The sequence below is a fragment of the Chrysemys picta genome, chromosome 22 (genome assembly GCF_011386835.1).
Source record: "Chrysemys picta bellii isolate R12L10 chromosome 22, ASM1138683v2, whole genome shotgun sequence".
In the NCBI taxonomy this organism is placed as follows: Eukaryota; Metazoa; Chordata; order Testudines; family Emydidae; genus Chrysemys; species Chrysemys picta.
Window position 1 is genome coordinate 20,534,604 of NC_088812.1, and position 15,854 is coordinate 20,550,457.

Here is a 15,854-nt window from a genome sequence, read left to right on the forward strand (position 1 = left end):
TGAGCCAAGCCTGTTTCTATAAATAATCTGGAGAGAGTAGGAGACAAAGTGAAAGTCGGTCAGACAGACTGAGCCGCGTCTCCTGCGCGTGGCTGGGAGACGCAGATGTGAATTCAGTCCCCCTCTGTGGGGCTCCATGGGAGATTGGGTGTGGGGGCGACAGGGTGAAGGGGTGTGTGGGCAGGGGTAGTTAGCCAGCAAATAGCTGGTCCCTGGAACCCTTTCAGGGCTGCCCTGCCCTATCCTGTGGGGTCAGGGGAATCCTCATAATCTTGGTCTCCTTCCCTCCGGCAGTGAATCAGTCATGTCTGTAGGATGTTGTCCTGCTTTGCTGGTGCATTTCAGGGCCTCGCCTGGCCTATTTCTCAGCCCTTTCTTTAGGGTAGGGACAGGACTGGAGCACGTTGGTGCCAGGTTTCCACAGAAGTGTTGCAATTTAGTGATTCAAGTGGGGGGCTGGGAGCAAGGGCGCCTGGGGTTCTCTCCCCAGCTCTGGGAAGGGAGTGGGTTGTCGGTGAGAGTGGGGCGGCAGGGAGATCTGGAGATCTAGATCTAGGCTTTTAGCTTGTCCCCTCCCTGGCGTCTGAGCACCAGTGATCCCGGGGGAGGAAATTAACTTTATACATCTCTGGTGTGGGGGAGACTTGCCTGTGACAGTGGGGGCAGGGGGGTGAGCTCTGGGTTCAAAGCCACTTCCTGCTGCTGCTCCCTGCTTGGCCTCCTTGCTGCAGCCATTCAAATCCCGTGGGCATCTCTTGCACTATTAAGAGCTGCGGGACTTGTCCCTGTCGGGAGCAGCAGGAAACAGTGAAGATACAAGGGGCTCTCGGTACCAAATATCCCTCCAGATGCTGCAGATTGCTCCAATCCCCCTCCCCCCTCCCATGGTTCTGGGATCTAGCCGCAAGGACAGGGAGCCCGGTTGGCGAAGGAAGGATCACCTGGTTGGATGCCAGAGAACGGGGCACTGGTTGTTCCCAGGATGCTGCTGTGGAGGCTGTGGCTGGTTGTTTTAACCCCTTTGTGGGCAAAGCCCAACTGGGGTTTGTGACTTTGTGTGTGTGTGTGTGTGTGTGTGTGTGTGTGTGGCACCCCCTTATGGGTTGTTGGTGTCATTGGTGGGTGCTGCCTGCATGGTTGAGAAAAGGCTACACACAGGCCTCTGCCCTTTGAGCTAAAGGGGAATCTCCTCCCCCTTCACCCCTTTTCCTGGCAGCACAAGTAGATCCCATATCCTCCCATTAGGGCAATGTGATCCACGCCTCTTAACGTCATTTGACTGGAGGGTTTTATGAGTGTCTCCTTGTGGGGTGCAGGTTGTGTGTTGCGGGCGTGGAACAGGCACCCCCGAGTGGTATGTTCAGCGGGGGGGTAGAGGCACAAGTAGGCCCCCTTTCGTAGGCACTGGAGGCTGCATTACCCCTCCCTAAAGGGGCTGTTCGGTGTGTCCAGGGGCAGGCCTGGGGGTGGGGGTGTTGCGGGAGTGCCCCCACATGGACCTCTCTCTAGCCATTCCCCAGCTGAGCCGCCCTTTGTGGCCAATCAGGCACTGCCATCCTTCTGATATGCTTAAAATCCCCACCCCCTTTGTACCTGCATGCCTCTTTGCTGAGCGGGAGGTGGCAGGGGGGGCTGAAAGGGGAGCTCTGTCCACCAGACTGGGTGCCCACCCCTCCTGGCTCCTCACGCTGCTCCCTTTCTGTTTCCCTTACAATGCAGGAGTTCCTAGCCAAAGCCAAAGAAGACTTCCTCAAGAGATGGGAGAACTCCTCCCAGGTACTGTGCCCCCAACCCAGATCACCTCTCACCCCCCCAATCAAGGCATCTGCAGCCCCAGGCTGATTACTCTGCAGTCACCCCCCCCCCGGATCTCTTTCCCCATCACTGAGCCACCTTGCCACACAGCCTCCGCTGAGGGTCTGGGGTTATTTTTGCTCCTGAGGGGAAGGGCTGAATTGCTCTTTTCCCCTCCCCCAAATCTTCCCTCTGGTAACTGGAGGGCCAAGAACTCTGTAGGTTCAACTCCTCTGCTGGGGAAGGGGGACACTAACCATGTGGGACTCCTGATCCAGCCTCTCTCCCCCTCCCCCATCCTCCTCCCAAGGCCCCAGCATGGTCGTCCAGCCCAGCCCCAGATTGGCTCTCGGGGGGTTGTGTTAACAGGACCCTGTTCAAAGGGCCTCCATTTGCTGCCTGCGCTTGAGCGCAGTGCCTCAGTTTGTAGGTGCCGGAAAAGCTTTTGGGGGTCAGCCCTGGGTCTGTCCCCACTGGAAATGCTGCCTGGGGTGGTTCTGCAGCACTGTCACTTTGCTAGTCCTCCCGCACACCCTCTGTCATTAACTCCATGGCACAGATGGGGAAACTGAGGCCCAGAGGGTCAAGGGTATAGGAAGTTGGTGGCAGAACTAGGAAGCGATCTTTTGACTCCTAATCTCCTGCCCTCTGACCAATACACTTCACTCCCTCTCCTCCCAGATCGAGGGCTCGAACCCAGGAGTCCTGACTCCCATCCCCTCCCCTGCCTCTAACGTTCACCAGCCCCCTCTGAATGGAGTTGGGTTGGTTGCCTGTCTGGAACTGGATTTTGGTTCTGCCCAAGGAGCAGAGAATCCCTTGTCTGTGTCTCATTAAAAACATAGCGGTTTCCTTTGGTGCCCTCTGGTGGTGAAATGTGGCATCTACTTCATATCAATGTTCTCAAGAACACCCCCAGTGCGGTGCTAGGGGGTGCTGTGCTGCAGGGAGTGGGAGGCTCAGTAGGGGGTGCTCTCCCATCACAGTCAGTGCTGACCCTGGAGAGGCTGCATTTCTGGTGAGCTATAAAATCCGAAGCTCTGACCCCTCATGGTCATTAAAGACCCGTCCAGTCTTGCAGTGCAAATCCCACTGTCACAGGCAGGTTCCTTCCTGATGCCCGCAGGACCAGTCTGGCCCCCCCATCAGGTTTGTTTTTCCCCTTCCAGAACATGGCCAGTTTGGATCAGTTTGATCAAATCAAGACCTTGGGCACGGGCTCATTTGGGAGGGCGATGCTGGTGAAACACAGAGACCGGGAATCACTATGCCATGAAGATTCTGGATAAACAGAAGGTGAGATGCTGGGGGCTGCCATGGAGATCTGGCCTGGGGCCGTGGAATCCCCACTGCGGGGGAGGGATTTGGAGCTGAACCCTGTGTGGGGATGCAGGAGAAGGGGAGTGTGTGGGAGGTGCAGGAGGTGCTCTGCCAGCAGAGGAAGATCTGATGTTGCTATTTCCTCTTCTCTCCCAGGTAGTAAAGCTGAAACAAATTGAGCACACCCTTAACGAGAAACACATCCTCCAGGTAGTCAACTTTGAATTCCTCGTCAAGCTAGAGTATTCTTTCAAGATAGGTGTCCTTTGCTTGCCAGCCCGGCCCTGAGTTGTGTCTCTCCTCCCTCCCCCCCTCTCCCCCCAACTCCCACAATCCCCTCGATTCTCTTCTGATTTAAAACCAAAGCTGTGCTGAAGGGGTCAAAGGGCACAGTATGCATCTCTTGACATCTGGGATCAGGTTTGGAGCTAAGAAAAATCAGTTTGGATCATTCTCCTTTTTCAGTCTCTTCTGTTCTGCTTTTGACTCTAGGTTTTGAACAGTGATACTTCTCTCTCCTCCCTCCCCCCCAACCTGTTCAGTTTTGCTTTTGCTCCTAGTCGGTTTCAGTTTCTGGCTCCCTTGCGCTGGCCCTAGGGCATGAGCTCTGGCTTGCGGGGGAATCTCAGAGGAAGTCCTAACTTCACACACAATTGGCTTTGTGGAGACTTTGAAACCATCACGTGGGATCGTTTCCTCCTGATGGAGTTTCTGTGACAGCTAAAATTCAGGCCCCAGCAATGTGGCTTGGACCCTCTTCTCTGAACCTAGATCTTGGGGCCTGTGAGCTACACCCTGTGTGCAGGGGGGAGAGCAAAGATAGTTGTGCCTTTGAGCTCCACAGCACCCTCTGTGGCCGGCCTGATTAAAGAGGGGCTGGCTCTGAAGGGAGACCTGTCTCCTGTCTGTCAGCCTGAGGTTAGTGGGTTGTAGCGACGAAGAGTCGTCAGCTCAGAGGAGGCTGCAGGATAAATTGCAGCCCCTGCGGCAGCCTGGAGGCCAGGGTGATGGGCGTGTTAGGTCTGGTCTATACTACCCGCCTGAATCGGCGGGTAGAAATTGACCTCTCGGGGATCGATTTATCGCGTCCTGTCAGGACGCGACAATCGATCCCCGAATCGGCGCTCTAACTCCACCAGCGGAGGTGGTAGTAAGCGCCGCCGACAAAAAGCGGCAGAAGTCGATTTTGCTGCCGTCCTCACAACGGGGTAAGTCGGCTGCAATATGTCGAATTCAGCTACGCTATTCACGTAGCTGAATTTGCGTATCTTAAATCGACTCCCCGCTGTAGTGTAGATGTACCCTTAGTGACAGGCAGTGCTGGCAGAGTCGTTTTCTTGGGGCCCCTCATAGTTCTAGGGTTAAATAGCTTTGATCTCTGGCCCCTTGTCTGCAGAAGCTGCTACAAAGGAAATGTCACCCCTGCTCCGTGCCATGTAGCTCTCTGGTGACACAGTAGCAGTGGGGCCAGCGGCCTCTGTTACACAGGCTGTCTCGCAGAGCCAGTCAATTCTCCTACGACAGCGTAAAATAAATACCTGAATCCGCGGGTGTAAATGTGGGAGAATTTTGTTGAAATCAATGCGACTGCTCTGGATTTACCCCACTGAGCTAGGAGTCTGGCCTGGTACGTGCTGACTGGGCCCCATCAAGGTACCACTAGGGTGTTGGGGCCTGTTTAGTTGGTAGAGGGTCAGAAAGGTCCATGTCACACAGACCAGAACTGCCTGAGCAGGGAGACCAGGGACGGGCCACGCTGCCAAGTCTGAGCTCCCTTCATCCTCTGAGAGACAGCAGGGTTCAGTCATTGTTCCCCATAGGCTCTAGGGCAGTGGTCTCCAAACTTTTTTGATCGCGCACCCCCTATGGCGCCGAAGCCACACAAAAAAAGAAGCATTCCTCCTGACGCGCACCCCCAAGGATCCTCTTGTGCACCCCCTGGGGTGACCACTGCTCTAGGGCACCCACCTTTACCCTGCTCCTGGGGCTCAAGGCGTAACCCTCTTAAATTAGGCACCTAGCCTCACCGTTCGTGGGCTCAGGGCGTCACCTCACACTCTGCGGGTTTGCAGGGTCTTTTCCCAGGGAAAGAACCTCACACAGAAATATCCTTAACCTCTGTTTATTAACAGTTACTGTCACGGACTCACAGGTCGTGCCCACTCTTGGCCCCGTGCAGTCCCTGGGGAACCCCCTTCAGTGTGACAGCCCTTCTCGGGGGTCCAGTCTCTCTCGGGGGTTAAGCCCTTCCACCTCCTGGAACCACACCTCTCTGAGCCTTAGCACACCTGTCTCTCGCCGTGGGCCCCCTCAGGGAGTCCACTCGCTCTGAACCCCCAGGGCCTCCACTCCCAGAGGGAATAATGCAACCCTGTTCTCTAGACCGGAGTGACTCTCGGCCAGCGTAAAACAGGAGGGTTTATTGAGCGTCTGAACATGGCATAGGAAACTCTCTGGGCCCTCAGGCCTGCCCTCCCTCAGCACAGCACATCCAAGTCTCCCCTGCATCCAGGTGGGCTCTGCCTGCTCTCCCTCTCCAGCCCAGAGCCCCCCTGCTTCCCAGCTGGGCATCTAATATCACCTCCCCCAAGTTCCGCCTCTGTCCTTTGTCTTCTGTCCTGGTAAACATGGTCGCCTGGGTCTCCTCTCCTTTCAGCTGTACTGTGGCTGGAACCGCCTGGTCAGGTCACTGGGGTCCTCTCTTCACGGCCCATTGTCTTCCCACCGGCCAGAACCAGAACTCCCGAGCTGGGACTCCTGGTCACCAGTCGCTGGGGTATCCATTCTCCAGGCCATAGGCTGGGGTCCCAAGTTCTGTCCCTGGTCCTCTGTAACAACAAACTCCCTCTCCTATCACCTCGTTAAACCAGTAATACCCAGGGAAACTGAGTCCCACCCCCTCTACATGCAAACCATTGAAAAACCCAAGAAAACCCCCCACTTCGTCACAGTTACCAGAACAGAATACACACGCTACTCGTACAAAGCCCATCACTCCCAATAAGGCAGATGAATTTTCCCTGCTGGCCAGTCAGGATCAGGTCGTCCTGGTACTCCAGCTTCTGCATGGTGTCATTGGCAGGGTGTTGAGGTCTGGCAGCTCTGGTCTTGGGCTGTGTCCTGGAGTTGGTTCCCAAGAACTTCCTTTGATATCCCAATTTATATAGTGAAACTTGAGTCCTGCTTAGCTCTACCTTAACCAATCAAGTATTACAAAATAATTCTCTGACCAATCCTAACGTAGTGTGAAACAATTCTTTACCCAGTTGTACGCCACCACCTTAGCTGATGTACACCTGGCAAAACTAGTTATGTAACAGAAACAATCAAAGAACCAGACAGATAAACAATAGAGAAGTGGGGACTAACAAGGGAAAAAAATCAAGAAGTAGCGATTTCACACCCACACTGCTGCTAAGTGATTCCTTTGAGCATCCTAAGATCTGTTTCTTTGTCTGGTGATGCTGGGCACTATTAGGACAGGAGCCTTCTTACCAGCCCGGTATTCCATTGTTCTGATATAATTTAGCTGGAATGTGAGGATGTGACTTTCTGCTTCTTGGCTCCTGCTCTCCTAATCCGGCTGCAGAAAAAGGTCTCCGACCGTACAGCATAGGGTGCTCAGCCCATGCCCCACCTGGACCCTCGCTCCAGGGCTAGCTGGAAATTCACCCTGGGCCTGAGGGCAGGGGCAGTGGTCTCCACTGGTGCGTGCGCGGGTGCTGAGTCAGGTAGGGTCTCACTAGTGGAATGGCTTTGTTGGGCTCAGCGGAGTTACTTCGGAGGCTGCTCTTTGACTTTGAAGCCTTGAGGGAGGATGAAGCCAGCCTGGTCAATTTCACACTCTGCTTTTGAGAAGTTTCACTTCCTGCTTCTGCTCCTCTGGGGTGTCTGACCTGGCGGCAGGTTGGGTTTCCTCTTTGATCATAGACGTCGCAGCTGGGAAATCCCTCTTGGGCCTGCCCGTCCCTGTCCCTAGACCAGAGGTGTGGGGAGGGGTTGGATTTCCTAGGGCTCTAGCACTAAATACTCCAAGCAAATAAAACTCGCGACCTCTCATTAATGAGTCTATTCCCCAGCCGCATCTGTGCAGCAACTCCCACTGCAGGTGTGTGCCTGGGATCTTCGGCACCACAGCACAGCCCCTCTGGCCCTTGAGCTAAAAGAGTAACAGCAGCAGCTGGCGGCAATAGTAGGCTGTTATCTCGCAGGCAGCGGGTGCAGTGCATTGTGTGCTATGTGGAAGCCAGGCCAGTGCATCAGGCTCCCTGGAGATGTGTGGAGTTAGCGTCCTGAAAGGGATGGGGCTAATAAAGGAGCAGGGGTGTGGTGAGCAGCTTCATCCCGGTGTTGCAGGCACTGACGAGGGGTTGGAGTGGCTCTGTCCTTTGCACTCCATTGCTGCTGCATTTCCTTGTAGGATAACTCCAATCTGTACATGGTGATGGAATATATCCCAGGCAGGGAGATGTTCTCCCACCTACGGCGGATTGGGAGGTTCAGGTGAGCGTTGCCACGGGAGCCAATGTTGGGGACAGTGTCGCTAATGGTTAGAGCTGGGTGGCGGTTAGACTCCTGGGTTGTATCCCTAGCTCAGGGAGGACAGTGGGATCTAGCACTTAGAGGAGAGGGACTGGGAGTCGGGACTCCTGGGTCCTATTCCTGCCTCTGCCATTCACTCCTTGTGGGAAGGGGGTAGACTCACTCTGTGCCTCAGTTTCCACAGCTGTGAATTTGGGATTTAGTTCAGTAGAGAACTAGACCTTTTATCCACTAGCAGCATCTGCAGCGACGCTGGCTTTGATCCTCATGCTGCAGGGTATGACCTGATCCCCCAACTGGGGCTGGTCAGGAAAGGATTCCCCATGGGGAGGGCTGCTGAGGTCTTCTGCCAGCACTAGCCACAGTCAGGGGCCAGGGATGCCAGGGCTAGATGGAGTCAGGCTGGATGGAACTGGGGGTCCATGGGTGTGTGTGTTGAGGCTAGGGGGGAGATGCTGGTCTGGGAGGGGCTTGCCCCGGGTTGCCAGGCTGGATGGAGTTAGGGGTCTAGCAATGGGGGTGGGATGTGTGTGCAAGGGCTAGTGGTCTGGCTAGGGCAGATGGGGCCACCAGGCCTAGAAGGGTTGGGGCATCTTGCCTGGGGTTGCCAGGGTAGATGAAGTCAGGGATCTATAAGGAAGGTGAAGGGCGGCAGGGGGCTGAGGGTGCTGGGCTGGCTGAGGGGGCGGATCTGGCCCGGGATGCCCACGTTCTCCTCCCACCTCATTGCAGTTAATCTCATGCCCGGTTCTACATTGCTCAGATAATCCTGACTTTTGAGTATCTGCACTCGCTGGATCTCATCTACCGAAACCTGAAGCCAGAGAATCTCCTGATAGACCAGCAGGGCTACATCAAGGTGATGCTGCCACCCCTCCCCCACTCCTTCCCTTCCCCATCCCAGTGCTGGCTCCTGGCTCCATGCAGTGATCTCCTCTCTGCCCAAGTCTCTCTGCTGCCATCCCCTTCCCAAAACCAAGGCACCCCCAGAAACGTAACGTTGCCAGAATACATCAATCATCTGCTCCGCCCCCTTCTCCTCCTGCTGTCACAGCCTCCGGGCTGATCCAGCTTCTTACCTCTCTGTGGTTTGGCTGCAGGTGACTGATTTTGGTTTTGCCAAGCAGGTGAAAGACCGGATCTGGACTCTGTGTGGGGCCCCGGAATACCTGACTCCCGAGATCATCCTCAGCAAGGTGAGCTGGGGAGGGACTGGTGAGCCTAGGATGACCAGATAGCAAATGTCAAAAATCTGGATGGGGGTGGGGAGTAATAGGTGCCTATGTAAGAAAAAGAGCCAAAAATCAGAACTGTCCCTATAAAATCAGGACATCTGGTCACCCTAGCCTGTCCACTGCCTGATCTCTAGCTGATCCCTGGCCACTAGGTGGTTCCTCCCACCCCCCAAGTGTACGGTGCGTGACCCTGGCCTGCTTTCCCCAAGCAGGGTTATAACGAGGCAGTGGACTGGTGGGCCCTGGGCGTCTGGGCATCCTCCCTTTCATGTACCCCATTCCCCCTGCACCCCACACATAGACCCTCCCTCACCACGTACCCCTATTTCCCCAACACATGGACTCCATCCCCCACCCCACCACCATTGTGGTCCCTGTAACTCTCATGGGGACTCCTAGAACAGGTGTCTTTGGTTTTCTTATACACTGTTGTGAGTTGCAAAACCCTCCATAACCTTGCTACGTTGCAAGACTAAACATTCCTTAAACACATCAGTCATCTCCAGGCACTGGTAGAGCACTCATCGCCATAGTAACCAAGAGCCCATAATATTCCTCTGCCCACCCCAGCGTCTTCTTGCCAAGGATCTCCAAGCACTCGTGTTGGACACGGTCAGCTTTAAACCTAGTGGGGTTTAAAAAAACAAAGTTGTGTGGTCTAGTGGGTTCTGTTCCTGGTTCTCCTACCAGCCTGCTGAGTGACCTTAGGCAAGTCACGTCTCTCTGTGCCTCAGTTTCCCCTTATGTAAAATGAGGATAGTGATGCGGCAGCCCTGCTTTGAGATCTGTGAAGGAAAAATGCTCAATAAGAGCTGGGGGGCAGCTGCTAATTAACCATTTCAGCTCCTGTGTCAGTCCTCAGTAGCGCCCCCACTTCTTGTCCACTTGTTGTCCTGGAGTGTTTTTAAAGGGCTTGTTATTTATTATTAGGTGTATTATGATAGTGCCTACAAGCCCCAGTCATGGGTCAGGACCACATTGAGTTAGGTGATGTACATATTACGTGTATTATGGTAGTGCTTAGGTGCCCAGGGGTAGCCCAGGGCCCCCCTGTGCTATGGGACTGTACATTACTAGGTGTATTACGGTAGTGCCTAGGTACCCAGGTGTAGCCCATGATCCCCCTCTGCTAGGGACTGTACATTATTAGGTGTATCTATGAATCTAGCCATGAGGGCAGGGCAGGTAAAAGCCAAACCTCTGTTTCTCCTCCCCACCCTGGGTCCCGTTCCCTTCTCACTTCAGCTCGGACCTGAAGGACCTGCTCCAGAACCTGCTGCAGGTGGACCTCACCAAACACTTTGGCAACCTCAAGAACGGAGTCAATAACATCAAGAACCACGAGTTGTTTGCTACCACTGACTGCATCGCTGTCTACCAGAGGAAGGTAGGAGGGCGGCGGTGGGCAGAGGAGAGCCTGGGTAACTTCCACATGCATGCAGCCTCCGTCAGCAGGAATTGAACCTGGGATCATCAGTGCCCAGGCCTCTAGGAGCGCATTGGTTACTGGGACTCTGTAGCAGGGTGTTGTGGCTGGGTCCAACCACTAGAGGGAGATTTGCTCACCCAGCATTTGTTTAAAGCAGTTGTCTCCAAAGTAGGGGATGCGCACCCCAGGGGGCATGCAAGAGGATCGGATCCTTGGGAGTGCACGGCAGGAGGAGTGCATCAGGCGGGAGTCCAAGCGGCTTTTTTTTTTTTTTTGCTTCGGAACGGCAAAAAAAATTTTTTGCATGCTCAAAAAAATTTTATTGATAGGGGTGTGCGATCAAAAAAGTTTTGAGACCACTGGTTTAAAGTATGGAGCCCTCAGCCACCTGTTTGTAACATGGTGGCAAAAGCATGGTCCTTCCCCACCCCCTGAGGATAACAGCCTACTACTGCTGTTGCTAGCTTATGGCATTTATTCTTCCAGCTCAGATGGGAGAGGGCTGTGCTGAAGGTCCTGATTAAAACCCTACTGATGATGCAAGTGGGGGCTCTTACGGGGATCCAAGGGGCTCATGAGCCCCTGCCCTTCCCTCATTGCTAAGTGAGAGGAGGGGATTCTGGCTAGATAAAAGGGGGCTTGAGGAGATGCTGATCCTGTGTCCCTCATCTGGCTAAGGGTCCTGATCCTGTATCCCTTAAGAGTGCTGGGAGCCCTGATCCTGGGCTCCTAAGCGGGGTCATGGGCTTCCCTTCCATGATTGCAAAGTGTGAGGGTTTCTGGCTGGATTGGGGGGGAGGGCTGATCCTTCTCTGCCTTGTTACAAAGTTGGGGCCTAATCGTGCCCCCCAGCAGATCCAGGAGTGGGGGGGGGGATACAAATTGATCCCTCACCTCATCCCCAACCTCTCCCTCCCCTCCCTTTGCAGTTGGAAGCTCCCTTTATACCAAAGTGCAAAGGCCCCGGCGACACGAGTAACTTCGACTACGAGGAAGAGGCGATCCGGGTCTCGATCACTGAGAAGCGCGCCAAGGAGTTTGCGGAGTTCTAGGACCAGTGTCCCCTGGGAGGGCACAGGCAGGGCGGGGTTGGAGTTGATCAGCAGAAAGACCAGAGTTCCTTGCCTATGTGTCTTATTTTTGTGGGTGGAGGGGTAGGGATTTGCCTGGATCTGGTTTGGGGGTGTACTGGGGTGATCACCCCACTCTGGCCCTGAAAGGGTAAAAGCGGCCCTGGACAGGGCTGCAGCAGGGTAAAAGGGATTAAGAACAGCTGGGGAGGCTGAGTGGGTAGCTGACCACAGCTGTGGCTGACTTAATGAGGGCCCAGCTGGCCCTTATAAGAGGGCAGTGGGCCAGAAGGACAGAGACTCTCTCTAGTCTGTTGAGAGGGAGAGACCTGCTGCTGGGAGCTGAGCAGGTACTTAGGCTGGAGCAGGCCTAGGGGAAGGTCATAGGAGCTGGGGATCTCCGGCCTGGAAACCCCCCCCAGGCTGCAGGCCTAGTGTTAGGCCAAATAGGTACTGGGGTTGCAGGGGCAGCAGGTCCAAACCCTCCTTGCCAATGATGAGTGGCAATTATACTGCAGTCTGCCCCAGTGAATGGGGCCTAGATGATGACTTGCAGTAGCCATATACTGAGGTGAGGTGGGAATAGTGGGTTGGGGGTTCCCTGTGGAGGGGAGATCTAGCGAGACAGTGGGGTACTGCTAGGGGGAAGCCTCCAAGAGAAAGGGGCACTGGGGTCCAGGGGGGGCCCAGTGGCAAGCAGGACATCAGCCTGCAAAGGGTGCACTGACCGCTGGAAAAGCTAATTCCCGAGACGACCAGCAGGAGGCGCCGCAGGGGTGAGTCTCACCTCGCTACGGGGGGAGCAGGAAACCCCTTATTCTAAACCTAAATTCTAAATTCTAACTAAATGATAGTAGAGAAGGGCAGGAGACTAATTTATCCCATTTGCACCCCTGATCTCTTCTCCCCCCCCCCCCCCCCCCACACACACACTTGCACATGCTTCCCCCCCCCACCATCACAAGCCTGCAGCCCCCCCCCCCTCCCCCAAGCAGCTCTCCTCATCCCACCCCCCCCCCCTCACCTGGGGTTTAAACAGATTCCCCCCCACACACACACACACTGCTCCCACTGGTTACTTTCCACCCGCTCACACTGATCTGGTTACCCCCACACTGCTTCTCAATCCACACATGCTGCACCCCCACCATCCTGGCCGGCTTTATTGGTGGCTTTTTAGTTTTTGAGGGGGGTGCGGGGGGCGTATTTTGCCATCAAATCCCGCCCCCCCCCCCCCCCCCCAGATCTTCATGGCTATTTGCAAAGGCTTCTGTGAGCAGGGTGTGGAGCAAAGATGCCTCAACACCCACTGACATGGCAGATCAACATCCTGGCTTCCGGAATAGCTTTGAATCTCCCCACCCCCCAAGGGGGAGACAAAATCCCGGCCCCCCACTTCCACTCTGAAAAGAGGAAGAAGGAGGGAAATCTCATTTTATAAACGTGGGGGTTGGGCTTTTTTATTATTTATTATTAAAAAATAAAGTACATTAAACCTTATTTTCCGTTTGGGGATGTGTGAGGGGGAGGGGGAAGGTTTTAAAAATCCAGGCGTGGGGCTGGGCCGGGCTAACTTACCCTACATCAGCCCCCACCATCCATGGTGACACCTCTCTTCTCCTCCTCCCCCACCAGGAATTCTTACTCTCCAAGCTTTGAATGTGTCCAGGTTTTAGCAAGGAAAAAAGAGAGATCTGTTTTTTTCAGGTAGAAACTGACAGTATTTCTCTCCTCCCCCCCCCCCCCCCCCCTGTGAGGCCGGCGGGGGAAGATCTGGGGGTCGGTTATGGGCTGGAATGGAGGTGCTGGGAGAGGGAATCTCGCTGGTGGGTTTTGGATTTTTAGCTCCCTTTGGAAATAAAATGCTGCCTTTTGAATCTAGGCTGTGAATGTGAGCTGCCCCCAACCCCCACCCCCACCCCTTCTTTGGCCTGTCCTCTTGTGTGTCGGGGTGGGGGTTGCAGGTAGGATCTGGTTCTGGGGCACTTGGTTATTTTCCCCCAGGTCAGTGGGGGCTTATACACTCTTCTCCCTCCCTCCCCCCATAACCTTAAAGGATTTTCTGGTGGGGGGAAGGGTTCCCCTTACCCACAATCCTCCTGGGGCTCCATTCTGCACCTCTGATTTTATGCTGTCGATTTACATTTTAAGATGACAAGGCGGGAGGAGAAACCAGAAAATGGGGAGGAGGCAAGGAACACAGGATACCAACTAGACCCTGATCTCTCTTCCCCCCCTCCCCCACACCTGACTCTGAACTGCCCCCCCCCCCCCCCCCCCCGGGGAGTGACCCCATTCGATCTGTGGTCAGGTTGGAGGGGTGTTAAGCCATGATTAGCCCATCCAATGAGAGATCAGCTGGGAGGGGGGTGCTGATACCTAGCCATGATCCTGCTTTATTTATATTAATCTATTTAATCTATTCATTACTGACCTCGGAACCAAATGTAGGAGTGGGCTGATAAAGTTTGTGGATGACAAAGTTGGGAGGTATTGCCAATTCGGAGAAGGATCGGGATATCCTGCAGGGAGATTTGGATGACCTTGTAAACTGGAGTAATAGTAATAGGATGAAATTTAATAGTGAGAAGTGTAAGGTTATGTATTTAGGGATGACTAACAAGAATTTTAGTTATAAGCTGGGGACGCATCAGTTGGAAGTAACGGAAGAGAAGGACCTCAGAGTCCTGGTTGATCGCAGGATGACTATGAGTCGGCAATGTGACGTGGCCGTGAAAAAAGCTAATGCGGTCTTGGGATGCATTAGGCGAGGTATTTCTAGTAGGGATAAGGAGGTGCTGGTTCCATTATACAAGGCACTGGTGAGACCTCATTTGGAGTACTGTGTGCAGTTCTGGTCTCCCATGTTTAAAAAGGATGAAATCAAAGTGGAACAGGTATAAAGAAGGGCCACTAGGATGATCCGAGGAATGGAAAATCTGTCGTATGAAAGGAGACTTGAGGAGCTCTGTTTGTTTACCTTAACCAAAAGAAGGCTGAGGGGGGATATGATTGCTCTCTTTAAATATATCAGAGGGATAAATACCAGGGAGGGAGAGGAATTATTTCAGCTCAGTACTAATGTGGACACGAGAACAAATGGATATAAACTGGCCGTGGGGAAGTTTAGGCTTGAAATTAGACTAAGGTTTCTAACCATCAGAGGGGTGAAGTTTTGGAACAGCCTTCCGAGGGAAACAGTGGGGGCGAAAGACCTCTCTGGCTTTAAGATTAAGCTTGATAAGTTTATGGAGGGGATGGTTTGATGGGATAAAGTGATTTTAGTCAATAGGTCAATAACATCCCATCGCTGGTAATTAGTAACAATGGTCAATGATGGGATATTAAAAGTTACTACAGAGAACTTTTTCCATAGGGTCTGGCTAGAGAATCTTGCCCGCATGCTCGGGGTTCAGCTGATCGCCATATTTGGGGTCGGGAAGGAATTTTCCTCCAGGGTAGATTGGCAGAGGCCCTGGAGGTTTTTCACCTTCCTCCGCAGCATGGGGCAGGGGTCGCTTGCTGGAGGATTCTCAGCGATTTGAAGTCTTTAAATCATGATTTGGGGACTTCAACAGCTGAGTCAAGGGAGAGAATTATTCCAGGAGTGGGTGGGTCAGCTTTTGTGGCCTGCATCATGCGGGAGGTCAGACTAGATGATCATAATGGTCCCTTCTGACCTTAGAGTCTATGAGTCTATTTGAGAGGGGAGGGGGCTCTTGTTCTATTCATTTACTTTTCCTCCTGTTTGATTCTTTACTTATCCTCCCCGCCCTCCCCCCACCCCCAATGCAGTGCATCAGTGTGGTGGTCCTGTTCTAACCCCCCAGCCTGTCTCACACTGTGTGTATTCACCAGCTGGTTGAATTTCTTGTTTCTCTCCGGGGTGGAGGTGTGTGAGCTTCTTTTGGTTTCATAGATAAATTATATATATATTATAAATACATGAGCACTGTCAGGGGCGGGGGAGCCCTGTGGCTAGTCCTCCCCCTAAAATCCCCCTTTCCCACAAAGAAGCTTGAGAGTCCCATCTAGAGGGTGGGGATCATCTGCCCCGTCCTGGGAAACACGTCTGTGTCCTCCGACAAACCTTGTTTCACTGGAAAAAACAAAACAACCCCCCCCCAGCCCCCATTTCCTCTCTAACAGTGTGCTTTGTTGTAAACATATTTGAAACAATTACCAATAAAGTTTTGTTTAAAAAAATAAAATCAGACTGGCGTGTGGGCTGTTCGGCTCTAGGGGACAGTTGTTGCTGTGATGAGCCAGGAGCTGTTCCTCTCCCCGGAGGCCCAAGGAGTTCAGGGATGTGGCGGGGGTGGGGGGCTGGCGGCTGCCATTAGTGGTACCTGAACTTGCCTTGAGTTGGCAGCCCAAAGGAACAAGTGTCCGCGCTTAAATGGGGAGGTGGCATCTGGTGGATGGATAAACGGGCATCGCAGGCAGCTGGGGAGAAGTTATTTT

The 15,854-nt window shown here is 53.7% G+C and overlaps 1 pseudogene; it reads left to right on the plus strand.

Annotated features, from left to right (window-relative positions):
* LOC101953143 (cAMP-dependent protein kinase catalytic subunit alpha-like) overlaps window positions 1-15,601 on the plus strand; it is a 28,215-nt pseudogene extending 12,614 nt beyond the window's left edge.
* Window positions 15,602-15,854: the final 253 nt, after the last annotated feature.